The sequence below is a fragment of the Anomaloglossus baeobatrachus genome, chromosome 4 (assembly GCF_048569485.1).
Source record: "Anomaloglossus baeobatrachus isolate aAnoBae1 chromosome 4, aAnoBae1.hap1, whole genome shotgun sequence".
Lineage (NCBI taxonomy): Eukaryota > Metazoa > Chordata > Amphibia > Anura > Aromobatidae > Anomaloglossus > Anomaloglossus baeobatrachus.
In genome coordinates, this window is record NC_134356.1 from 679,729,629 (window position 1) to 679,742,920 (window position 13,292).

The window sequence follows — 13,292 nt, forward strand, 5'->3', positions numbered from 1 at the left end:
AAACAGGTCAGGGTACCTAATCCTGGAAAAACCTATACGATCTCCCCATCGGAGAATTGAACATCGGTCTCCCACGTGACAGGCGGGGATACTCTCCACTATACTAACGAGGAGTGGCTTGTGCCCAATTGGAGGCATCATTTCGTTTTCAGCTTAGCAATTCAGGTCAATAAGAAGAAATTCAATTAACTGCCCCAAAATACACCAAGAGTTGAAAAGATCAACGGAATCAATAAGATTCATGAAAAGATCACAAGACATGTACACCGAATACAAGCCAAAACAGTTGGGACCCACCACACAAAAAACGTTGCGCCAAACACGTCAGGGTACCTAATCCTGGAAAAACCTATACGATCTCCCTGTCGGGGAATTGAGCCCCGGTCTCCCGCATGACAGGCGGGGATACTCTCCACTATACTAACGAGGAGCGGCTTGTGCCCAATTGGAGGAGTAACAGTTACATGTTACTGACTGGGCACTGGGTAACTATGGTGAGAGATGGAGAAGGGTTTGCTGTACAAGTCTAGCCATCCCCATGAGTTGTGTGTCAATCCTTCCTCTGTATGTACAAGTTCCTCCACTGCTTCTGCCTCCTCAACCTCATGTGGGTCCTCCACCTCGGCCCTAACCCTGTGTGATCAGGCCACCCTTCCTTGTAACTGCGCCCAAGGAATCCCACACACCTCCTTACTATGCTGGCAGCACAGCTCAAGGCCATCAGGCAGTCAAATGTTTACTTTGTAATGTAGGGGAAATGTGAGACACCGCTGAGGAATTGTGGACGGTTAGCTCTGGAGAGTGAGACCGAGTTTCATCAATGGTTGTCTCCACTCAACCAGCAGTCAGGGAAGGTCAGGTGCGACAATGATGCAAACCAGTCTGCGACCCTTCTTCAGGGCAATTTGACACACGTGCCTTGTATGGCTCACGTGGTGAACCTGGTTGTCCACCAATTTTTAAAACACTATCGAGGCCTGGATGGCCTTCTGCAGAGGACACAGTGTAACGCCTGCCTGGATCGACACACTCAAATGGGCTGTAAAGGATAGGCTAGAGGCAAGCCACTCACCAAGCTGGACACCCAGAACCCTGAAACCCTTTAACCCCTATACAGTGATTTGGAATTGCACAGGGCCCAAGTTGATCAATACCTGTGGAAGGCTGCAGTTCCAGAGGATAGTAGTCATGCAGGGTCAAAAACATTAATTTAGGAAGAGGAACAGAATGGGATGGCCAGGACTTAATCAGAAAACAAGCAGAGGTGAAATGCGGATCGGCCAACGAGGTACATAAACAGCAAGCAGGAAAAGTAGTCAGGTAACAAGCACACAAACTCATAAAACTGAACTGGGGGTAACAGTAACAAGAGGTTCATAGCTTTGTCTGGCAGTGGTCTGCAGACAGGAGGGGCCTAAAAAAAGGTGTGGTGTCTTCCCATTGGTTGTAGCTGAATGATGGTACTTCATCTGTGAGATACCCACCACCTACATTCAGCCTGTGGTTCTGTATCTGTCAAGGTAACGCAACCCAGTGGGTGACCATAACCTGCGTCCACCTGCGCCGAAGTCATCGACTCCTTTCCCATCATCAGCACTATGCACGAAAGGAACACGTTGTCACCTGGCGACCGGAGTACAAATTGATTGAGTGGACTACGTTGGTGACTTAACAGCCGTGTGCGGCAATGATGCAAACCTGTCTGTGGCCCTTCGTCAGGGCAATGTGACACACGTGCCTTGTATGGCTCACATGTTCAATCTGATTCTCCAGCAATTTTTAAAATACCATCCCGGCCTACATGGCCTTGTGCAGCGGGCACGCTGCTATGTGCTCACTTTCATCCTTCGCACCCAGCAGCTCAACAACTTTCATCGCTCCTGAAGTCTTAGGGTCTGGCGGTTAAACGCCGGAAATGCGATGTTCCGCCACGCAGGAATTGGAATCTGAACATGTTGCAGCGTCTGTGGCAGCACCGCAGAGCCCTGCTGAAATACGGTATGACGTATACCCTGAGCTAACTTGATCCAGAGGTGGAGCAGATCACGCTGCTGGAGTGGTGTCAGATCAAGGATCTATGCACCCTTCTACACAGTTTACAAATGTCGACGAAGATGTTTAGTACTGGCGATGCCATTCTCAGCGTGACAATTCTGGTCATCTACAAGATGGAGCACACTGTAAGCATTATTCGGAGTCAGGTGTTGGTACAAGAGGAAGGTGAGGAAGTACAGGAGGAGTCATATGCAGAAGGGATAATAAGATCTACAAGGTCCATAAGGTGAGCGGCACCTAGGCGGCAGTCATGGTGGGGGATAGGGATTAACAAGGGTGCATAGTATCAGCAAAAATTGTTGAGGAAGGTGCAGGAGCCCATGAAGAAATGGAGGACGAACTGGCGATGGGCATGGAAGACTCAGCAGATGAGTGAGAGCTTGCTCACATTTCAGTTGTGCGAGGTTGGGGGGAGAGGGCAGAGGAAGGAGGCACGATTCTCACCTCTCTGTCACCAACACACCAAGGACTTGGTCCTCCTGGATGCACAAGACACATGAGCGCCTTCTTGCTGCACTACCTACAACATGACCCTCGGATTGTACGAATTCGAAGTAATGCTAACTACTGGGTTGCCACACTGTTAGATCCCTGGTACAAGACAAAATTTGGCGAAATAATTCCTGCCATAGAAAGGGACGCACGTATACAGGAGTATCTGCAGAAGATGGTACAGATTCTTAGATCTGCTTTTCCAGTAAACACCAGTGCTACACAGAGTGAATCTCAACGCTTTGTCATGGATAGGAGGAAATGGGCTTTTACTTGTCCACATCTGAGGGACCGAGGGCTGGCTGCTGTGCTGAGATGGCATTGAGTACGGTGTCCCTGCAGAGTTGCACTTTTGGTCATATACCAAATGAGTTGAAAAAGGACAAATGGTGGTGGAAAGGGGAACAGGTGTGTTGGAAAGGGGAAAAAAGTTTTTGTCCTTGGGTTTGTTGGTTAAGCAAAAGTAACATTTGATGAAGAAACACCATGTGTTACGGTGGGACTGGCAGATTTGGATAAGGTGGTATATACTATGTTACCGCTATATAACGAAAATTAATAAGAAAAGAAAGAGAAAGGTATATATCCCCATCAGCAGTCAATGTCCACCGTGCTCCCAGATGGAAAAGGAGAGGTTGGCAACTGGAAGGTTTGGTGGAGGATACAGATCTGTGTGGCTATGACACTAATAGTTGCCTAAACCGAGTTGGACGCCACTCGGATCTTGAGACTGGGAGCCCTGTTAGCGTCACAGGGTCCACACGCCCACCCAGACCAGGAACTCCCTGTTAACATCACAGGGGCCATTGAGTACGCTGACCGTGTGCATTGGAGCCACACCTGTGGACAGCAGGCGCATCAGCAGCAGCAGGCCTGTTAATGCCACTGGGCTGCACAAGCAGGACTGGTAGGACAGGAGCTGGTCTTAACCGTTCTGCGTTACCAACTGTGGTGGCGGCCTGCATCGACGCCCTATCCCTGCCTATCTCTGGCCTAAAGCCGCAACGGGTTCAACACATGGAGGTGTGCTCTTTCGGAGCATAATAGAAGACTGCGCACCTCCTTGTTGGCTCCAGCCCGTTTTATAACCTGGGTCCGCCCCAAACCAGGGTGGACCACAATGCACCTCCTGGAGACAAAAGCAGAGTGACACGTCATGAGTGGCATAACTAGCGTCCTATTTGGAACCGCAACTTCAATAATGACCTCATGGCTGCCACGACACAAACACCTCACCAGTCATCGTCTGACCATCAATAATGAGGTGACAAGTCATAGGGGCGGGCCTCTGCAAGCCATTTGGGAGTGGCCTGGCCACATCGTCAGGACACCTGATGCCCTGTGGTCTATATGGGCCCCCCACATCAGGGGCAGGGCCAAAGAGTTCATTACCGGACCTAGTCTCTGATGCAGTAAGTGCCTGACCATGGTCAGTTGCATGAAATACAGTCTCTGAAAAAAGACTATCAGCTTTAGCATGGTGTCTAGGCACAAAACAGGACTTAGACCCGGCACGGAATGCAAGTACCTGTGCAAAGAGGTTTTTCGCACTAAGTGTGGGAGCATGCGCTGTATCCCGAAATGAAGACTTAGCCTCAGGAATGGCACAGTCAGGCTGAGCATACTCACTAGGTGAAACACTGTAATTAGGCTGCGGCTGGGGTAAATCGGCACACGCATGCGCACTAGCTGCCTCTCCACACTTACACGTGGAGGAGAAATTGCTCTTCGGGTGTGGACTTGGAGATGCTGTCTATGAACAGAAGGAAAAGCTAAAGGAAGCCTCACTTTCTATCCTTCCGAATTATCAAATGCAGCAATGAATTTCCTGAGTTTGCTATAACATTAGCGTAGCAAAATGTGCATAAGGGTGTCCTGCACAGGTGCTAGAAATAGCTTGGCACAAGTGGGACAATAATGAAATACAACATCCAGTTCTATGATGCCGCTAAATGGCAGTATTTTTTGCTATCATTATAGCTTATTAAAAACAGAGCAGGAGGGTGTCCTGCACAGGTGCTGCAAATATCTTTGCACTAGTGGGACAATAGAGAAGTCCAACAGCCACTTTTAGGATGCCATAAGTTCACTCAGTGTTTGCTAGTATAATGGCTTAGTAACTATCAGTTTGAGTGTTCAATGCAGGCAGACGTGCTGCAAATATCTTTGCACTAGTGGGACTATACAGAAGTCCAAGAGCCACGTTTAGGATGCCACTAAGTTCACTCAGTGTTTGCTAGTATAATGGCTCATTAACTATCAGTTTGAGTGTGCAATGCAGGCAGACGTGCTGCAAATATCTTTGCACTAGTGGGACAATACAGAAGTCCAACAGCCACTTTTAGGATGCCATTAAGTTCCCTCAGTGTTTGCTGGTATAATGGCTTAGTAACAATGAGTTTGAGTGTGAAATGCAAGCAGACGTGCTGCAAATATCTTTGCACTAGTGGGACAATACAGAAGTCTAACAGCCACTTTTAGGATGCCACTAAGTTCACTCCGTTTTTGCTAGTATAATGGCTTAGTAACAATGAGTTTGAGTGTGCAATGCAGGCAGACGTGCTGCAAATATCTTTGCACTAGTGGGACAATACAGAAGTCCAACAGCCACTTTTAGGATGCCACTAAGTTCACTCAGTGTTTGCTAGTATAATGGCTTTGTAACAATGAGTTTGAGTGTGCAATGCAGGCAGACGTCCTGCAAATATCTTTGCACTAGTGGGACAATACAGAAGTCCAACAGCCACTTTTAGGATGCCACTAAGTTCACTCAGTGTTTGCTAGTATATTGGCTTAGTAACAATGAGTTTGAGTGTGCAATGCAGGCAGATGTGCTGCAAATATCTTTGCACTAGTGGGACAATACAGAAGTCCAACAGCCACTTTTAGGATGCCACTAAGTTCACTCAGTGTTTGCTAGTATAATGGCTTTGTAACAATGAGTTTGAGTGTGCAATGCAGGCAGACGTCCTGCAAATATCTTTGCACTAGTGGGACAATACAGAAGTCCAACAGCCACGTTTAGGATGCCACTAAGTTCACTCAGTGTTTGCTAGTATAATGGCTTAGTAACAAGTATTTTGAGTGTGCAATGCAGGCAGACGTGCTGCAAATATCTTTGCACTAGTGGGACAATACAGAAGTCCAATAGCCACGTTTAGGATGCCACTAAGTTCATTCAGTGTTTGCTAGTATAATGGCTTAGTAACAATGAGTTTGAGTGTGCAATGCAGGCAGAGATGCTGCAAATATCTTTGCACTAGTGGGACAATACAGAAGTCCAACAGCCACTTTTAGGATGCCACTAAGTTCACTCAGTGTTTGCTAGTATAATAGCTTAGTAACAATGAGTTTGAGTGTGCAATGCAGGCAGACGTGCTGCAAATATCTTTGCACTAGTGGGACAATACAGAAGTCCAACAGCCACGTTTAGGATGCCACTAAGTTCACTCAGTGTTTGCTAGTATAATGGATTAGTAACAATGAGTTTGAGTGTGCAATGCAGGCAGACGTGCTGCAAATATATTTGCACTAGTGGAACAATACAGAAGTCCAACAGCCACGTTTAGGATGCCACTAAGTTTACTCAGTGTTTGCTAGTGTAATGGCTTAGTAACAATGAGTTTGAGTGTGCAATGCAGGCAGACGTGCTGCAAATATCTTTGCACTAGTGGGACAATACAGAAGTCCAACAGCCACTTTTATGATGCCACTAAGTTCACTCAGTGTTTGCTAGTATAATGGCTTAGTAACAAAGAGTTTGAGTGTGCAATGCAGGCAGACGTGCTGCAAATATCTTTGCACTAGTGGGACAATACAGAAGTCCAACAGCCACTTTTAGGATGCCACTAAGTTCACTCAGTGTTTGCTAGTATAATGGCTTAGTAACAAAGAGTTTGAGTGTGCAATGCAGGCAGACGTCCTGCAAATATCTTTGCACTAGTGGGACAATACAGAAGTCCAACAGCCACGTTTAGGATGCCACTAAGTTCACTCAGTGTTTGCTAGTATAATGGCTTAGTAACAAGTATTTTGAGTGTGCAATGCAGGCAGACGTGCTGCAAATATCTTTGCACTAGTGGGACAATACAGAAGTCCAATAGCCACGTTTAGGATGCCACTAAGTTCATTCAGTGTTTGCTAGTATAATGGCTTAGTAACAATGAGTTTGAGTGTGCAATGCAGGCAGAGATGCTGCAAATATCTTTGCACTAGTGGGACAATACAGAAGTCCAACAGCCACTTTTAGGATGCCACTAAGTTCACTCAGTGTTTGCTAGTATAATAGCTTAGTAACAATGAGTTTGAGTGTGCAATGCAGGCAGACATGCTGCAAATATCTTTGCACTAGTGTGACAAAACATAAGTCCAAAAGCCACGTTTAGGATGCAACTAAGTCTCCTCAGTGTTTGCTAGTATAATGGCTTAGTAACAATGAGTTTGAGTGTGCAAAGGGCAGGAGGGTACAGTGGCAGGGTTGTGGTTCTCTGGGTAGAGGAAAGTAAGCCTGCCTTTCTATCCCTCCTAATGAGGAAATGCAGCGAGGAAATCCCTGACCTTAGCTACACAGACGCTGTCATCTTGTGTAGCTGGTAAACTCTGTTTTCACGGACCTGTCACCTATGTCTCTGACCCTGCCGGTATTAGCCCTTAAAAGGACTGATAAAAAGTGCTATCCCTATTCTGTACAGCGCTGTGTATAGAGCGTTCACAGCAGTATCGGAGATAGGCGCTGCGCCGGCGGTGACTGACACCAAGGACGCAGAAGAGATAATGGCGTCCGGACGGGCAGATACTCGTTTTTATAATGCAGGGACATGTGACATGGACATCCTATCACACATGCCGTTGCTTCTCTGGCTAAAAGTACACTTAGCTGTGTGTGTGTCTGGGATTGGCTGACATGCTGGCCCGCCCCACTACACGCGCGCGCTTAGGGAAGGAAGACAAGGAAAAAAAAAAAAAATGGCGATCGCCATTATCCATACAGCAGTGATCTGAATGCGCTGTTCCCGCACACTATACACTGAAATTTCATATTAGTGTGAGTCACAGAGTGACTTACACAATTACAGCGGAAAGCCAGCTAGTAATTAGCTGGTCTTTTTGCTGCTAGAACCGTTCTCGAACGTATCTAGAACTATCGAGCTTTAGCAAAAAGCTCGAGTTGTAGTTCTATCTAGAACAGCCCCCAAAATCACTCGAGCCGCGAACTGGAGAACATCGAACCTCGAACCGCGCTCAACTCTAGTTGGGACCCACCACACAAAAACCATTGCGCCAAACAGGTCAGGGTACCTAATCCTGGAAAAACCTATATGATCTCCCCGTCCGGGAATTGAACCCCGGTCTCCCGCGTGACAGGCGGGGATACCCTCCACTATGCTAATGAAAAGCAGCTTGTGCCCAATTGGAGGCATCATTTCTTTTTGAGTTTGGCAAATAAGGTCAATAAGAAGAAATTCAATTAACTGCCCCGACATACACCAAGAGTTGAAAAGATCAGCGGAATCAATAAGATTCATGCAAAGATCACAAGACATGTACACCGAATACAAGCCAAAACAGTTGGGACCCACCACACAAAAACCATTGCGCCAAACAGGTCAAGGTACCTAATCCTGGAAAAACCTATATGATCTCCCCGTCGGGGAATTGAACCCCGGTCTCCCGCGTGACAGGCGGGGATACCCTCCCTATCCAAACGAGGAGCAACTTGTGCCCAATTGTAGGCATCAGTTCTTTTTGAGTTTGGCAATTAAGGTCAATAAGAAGAAATTCAATTAACTGCCCTGAAATACACCAAGAGTTGAAAAGAACAACGGAATCAATAAGTTTCATGCAAAGATCACAAGAATTGTGCACCGAAAACAAGCCAAAACAGTTGGGACCTACCACACTAAAACCATTGCACCAAACAGGTCAGGGTACCTAAGCATGGATAAACCTATATGATCTCCCCGTCCGGGAATTGAACCCCGGTCTCCCGCGTGACAGGCAAGGACACTCTCCACTATACTAACGAGGAGCGGCTTGTGCCCAATTGGAGGCATCATTTCTTTTTGAATTTAGCAATTAAGGTCAATAAGAAGAAATTCAATTAACTGCCCCGACATACACCAAGAGTTGAAAAGATCAGCGGAATCAATAAGATTCATGCAAAGATCACAAGACATGTACACCGAATACAAGCAAAAACAGTTGGGACCCACCACACAAAAACCGTTGCGTCATACAGGTCAGGGTACCTTATCCTGGAAAAACCTATATGATCTCCCCATCGGGGAAATGAACCCTGGTCTCCCGCGTGACAGGCAGGGATACTCTCCACTATACTAACGAGGAGCAGCTTGTGCTCAACTGGAGGCATCATTTCTTTTTGAGTTAAGCAATTAAGGTCAATATGAAGAAATTCAATTAACTGCCCCGAAATACACCAAGAGTTGAAAAGATCAACGGAATCAATAAGATTCATGCAAAGATCACAAGACATGTACACCGAATACAAGGCAAAACAGTTGGGACCCACCACACATAAACCGTTGCGCCAAACAGGTCAGGGTACCTAATCCTGGAAAAACCTATATGATCTCCCTGTCGGGGAATTGAACCCCGGTCTCCCGTGTGACAGGCGGGGATACCCTCCCTATCCAAACGAGGAGCAACTTGTGCCCAATTGTAGGCATCAGTTCTTTTTGAGTTTGGCAATTAAGGTCAATAAGAAGAAATTCAATTAACTGCCCTGAAATACACCAAGAGTTGAAAAGAATAACGGAATCAATAAGTTTCATGCAAAGATCACAAGAATTGTGCACCGAAAACAAGCCAAAACAGTTGGGACCTACCACACTAAAACCATTGCACCAAACAGGTCTGGGTACCTAATCCTGGAAAAACCTATATGATCTCCCCGTCCGGGAATTGAACCCCGGTCTCCCGCGTGACAGGCAAGGATACTCTCCACTATACTAACGAGGAGCGGCTTGTGCTCAATTGGAGGCATCATTTCTTTTTGAATTTAGCAATTAAGGTCAATAAGAAGAAATTCAATTAACTGCCCCGACATACACCAAGAGTTGAAAAGATCAGCGGAATCAATAAGATTCATGCAAAGATCACAAGACATGTACACCGAATACAAGCAAAAACAGTTGGGACCCACCACACAAAAACCGTTGCGTCATACAGGTCAGGGTACCTTATCCTGGAAAAACCTATATGATCTCCCCATCGGGGAAATGAACCCTAGTCTCCCGCGTGACAGGCAGGGATACTCTCCACTATACTAACGAGGAGCAGCTTGTGCTCAACTGGAGGCATCATTTCTTTTTGAGTTGAGCAATTAAGGTCAATATGAAGAAATTCAATTAACTGCCCCGAAATACACCAAGAGTTGAAAAGATCAACGGAATCAATAAGATTCATGCAAAGATCACAAGACATGTACACCGAATACAAGCCAAAACAGTTGGGACCCACCACACAAAAACCGTTGCGCCAAACAGGTCAGGGTACCTAAGCCTGGAAAAACCTATACGATCTCTCCGTCGGGGAATTGAACCCCGGTCTCCCGCGTGACAGGCGGGGATACTCTCCACTATACTAACGAGGAGCGGCTTGTGCCCAATTGGAGGCATCTTTTCGTTTTCAGCTTAGCAATTCAGGTCAATAAGAAGAAATTCTATTAACTGCCCCGAAATACACCAAGAGTTGAAAAGATCAACGGAATCAATAAGATTCATGCAAAGATCACAAGACATGTACACCGAATACAAGCCAAAACAGTTGGGACCCACCACACAAAAACCGTTGCGCCAAACAGGTCAGGGTACCTAAGCCTGGAAAAACCTATACGATCTCTCCGTCGGGGAATTGAACCCCGGTCTCCCGCGTGACAGGCGGGGATACTCTCCACTATACTAACGAGGAGCGGCTTGTGCCCAATTGGAGGCATCTTTTCGTTTTCAGCTTAGCAATTCAGGTCAATAAGAAGAAATTCTATTAACTGCCCCGAAATACACCAAGAGTTGAAAAGATCAACGGAATCAATAAGATTCATGCAAAGATCACAAGACATGTACACCGAATACAAGCCAAAACAGTTGGGACCCACCACACAAAAACCGTTGCGCCAAACAGGTCAGGGTACCTAAGCCTGGAAAAACCTATACGATCTTCCCGTCGGGGAATTGAACCCCGGTCTCCCGCGTGACAGGCGGGGATACTCTCCACTATACTAACGAGGAGCGGCTTGTGCCCAATTGGAGGCATCTTTTCGTTTTCAGCTTAGCAATTCAGGTCAATAAGAAGAAATTCTATTAACTGCCCCGAAATACACCAAGAGTTGAAAAGATCAACGGAATCAATAAGATTCATGCAAAGATCACAAGACATGTACACCGAATACAAGGCAAAACAGTTGGGACCCACCACACATAAACCGTTGCGCCAAACAGGTCAGGGTACCTAATCCTGGAAAAACCTATATGATCTCCCCGTCGGGGAATTTAACCCCGGTCCCCCGCGTGACAGGCGGGGATACACTCCACTTTACTAACGAGGAGCGGCTTGTGCCTAATCAGAGGCATCATTTCTTTTTGAGTTTAGCAATTAAGGTCAATAAGAAGAAATTTACTTAACTGCCCCGAATTACACCAAGAGTTGAACAGATCAGCGGAATCAATAGGACTCATGCAAAGATCACAAAACATGTACACCGAATACAAGCCAAAGCAGTTGGGACCCACCACACAAAAACCGTTGCGCCAACCAGGTCAGGGTACCTAAATCTGGAAGACCTATATGATCTCCCCGCCGGGGAATAAAACCCGGTCTCCCGCGTGACAGGCGGGGATAGTCTCCACTATACTAACGAGGAGCGGCTTGTGCCCAATTGGAGGCATCATTTCTTTTTGAGTTTAGCAATTAAGGTCAATAAGAAGAAATTCAATTAACTGCCCCGAAATACACCAAGAGTTGAAAAGATCAATGGAATCAATAAGATTCATGCAAAGATCACAAGACATGTACACCGAATACAAGCCAAAACAGTTGGGACCCACCACACAAAAACCATTGCGCCAAACAGGTCAGGGTACCTAATCCTGAAAAAACCTATACGATCTCCCCATCGGGGAAATGAACCCTGGTCTCCCGCGTGACAGGCAGGGATACTCTCCACTATACTAACAAGGAGCAGCTTGTGCTCAACTGGAGGCATTATTTCTTTTTGAGTTGAGCAATTAAGGTCAATAAGAAGAAATTCTATTAACTGCCCCGAAATACACCAAGAGTTTAAAAGATCAACGGAATCAATAAGATTCATGCAAAGATCACAAGACATGTACACCGAATACAAGCCAAAACAGTTGGGACCCACCACACAAAAACCATTGCGCCAAACAGGTCAGGGTACCTAATCCTGGAAAAACCTATACTATCTCCCCGTCGGGGAATTGAACCCCGGTCTCCCGCGTGACAGGCGGGGATACTCTCCACTATACTAACGAGGAGCGGCTTGTGCCCAATTGGAGGCATCTTTTCGTTTTCAGCTTAGCAATTCAGGTCAATAAGAAGAAATTCAATTAACTGCCCCGAAATACACCAAGAGTTTAAAAGATCAACGGAATCAATAAGATTCATGCAAAGATCACAAGACATGTACACCGAATACAAGGCAAAACAGTTGCGCCAAACAGGTCAGGGTACCTAATCCTGGAAAAACCTATATGATCTCCCCGTCGAGGAATTTAACCCCGGTCCCCCGCGTGACAGGCGGGGATACACTCCACTATACTAACGAGGAGCGGCTTGTGCCTAATCGGAGGCATCATTTCTTTTTGAGTTTAGCAATTAAGGTCAATAAGAAGAAATTTACTTAACTGCCCCGAATTACACCAAGAGTTGAACAGATCAGCGGAATCAATAGGACTCATGCAAAGATCACAAAACATGTACACCAAATACAAGCCAAAGCAGTTGGGACCCACCACACAAAAACCGTTGCGCCAACCAGGTCAGGGTACCTAAATCTGGAACACCTATATGATCTCCCCGCCGGGGAATAAAACCCCGGTCCCCCGCGTGACAGGCGGGGATAGTCTCCACTATACTAACGAGGAGCGGCTTGTGCCCAATTGGAGGCATCATTTCTTTTTGAGTTTAGCAATTAAGGTCAATAAGAAGAAATTCAATTAACTGCCCCGAAATACACCAAGAGTTGAAAAGATCAATGAAATCAATAAGATTCATGCAAAGATCACAAGACATGTACACCGAATACAAGCCAAAACAGTTGGGACCCACCACACAAAAACCATTGCGCCGAACAGGTCAGGGTACCTAATCCTGGAAAAACCTATATGATCTCCCCGTCGGGGAATTGAACCTCGGTCTCCCGTGTGACAGGTGGGGATACCCTCCACTATGCTAACGAGGAGCAGCTTGTGCCTAATAGTATACATCATTTCTTTTTTACTTTAGCAATTAAGGTCAATAAGAACAAATTCACTTAACTGCCCTGAATTACACCAAGAGTTGAAAAGATCAACGGAATCAATAAGATTCGTGCAAAGATCACAAGACATGTACACTGAATACATGCCAAAACAGTTGGGACCCACCACACAGAAACCACTGCTCCAAGCAGGACAGGTTACCTAATCCTGGAAAAACCTATATGATCTCCCCGTGGGGGAATTGAACCTTGGTCTCCCGCGTGACAGGCGGGGATACTCTCCACTATA

At 46.2% G+C, this 13,292-nt stretch overlaps 1 non-coding gene across 1 annotated transcript; it reads right to left on the minus strand.

Annotated features, from left to right (window-relative positions):
* Positions 1-11,987: 11,987 nt before the first annotated feature.
* TRNAD-GUC (transfer RNA aspartic acid (anticodon GUC)) lies at positions 11,988-12,059 on the minus strand. Its single transcript has one exon. It is a non-coding gene; the product is annotated as a tRNA-Asp (tRNA).
* Between the last annotated feature and the right edge of the window lie 1,233 nt (positions 12,060-13,292).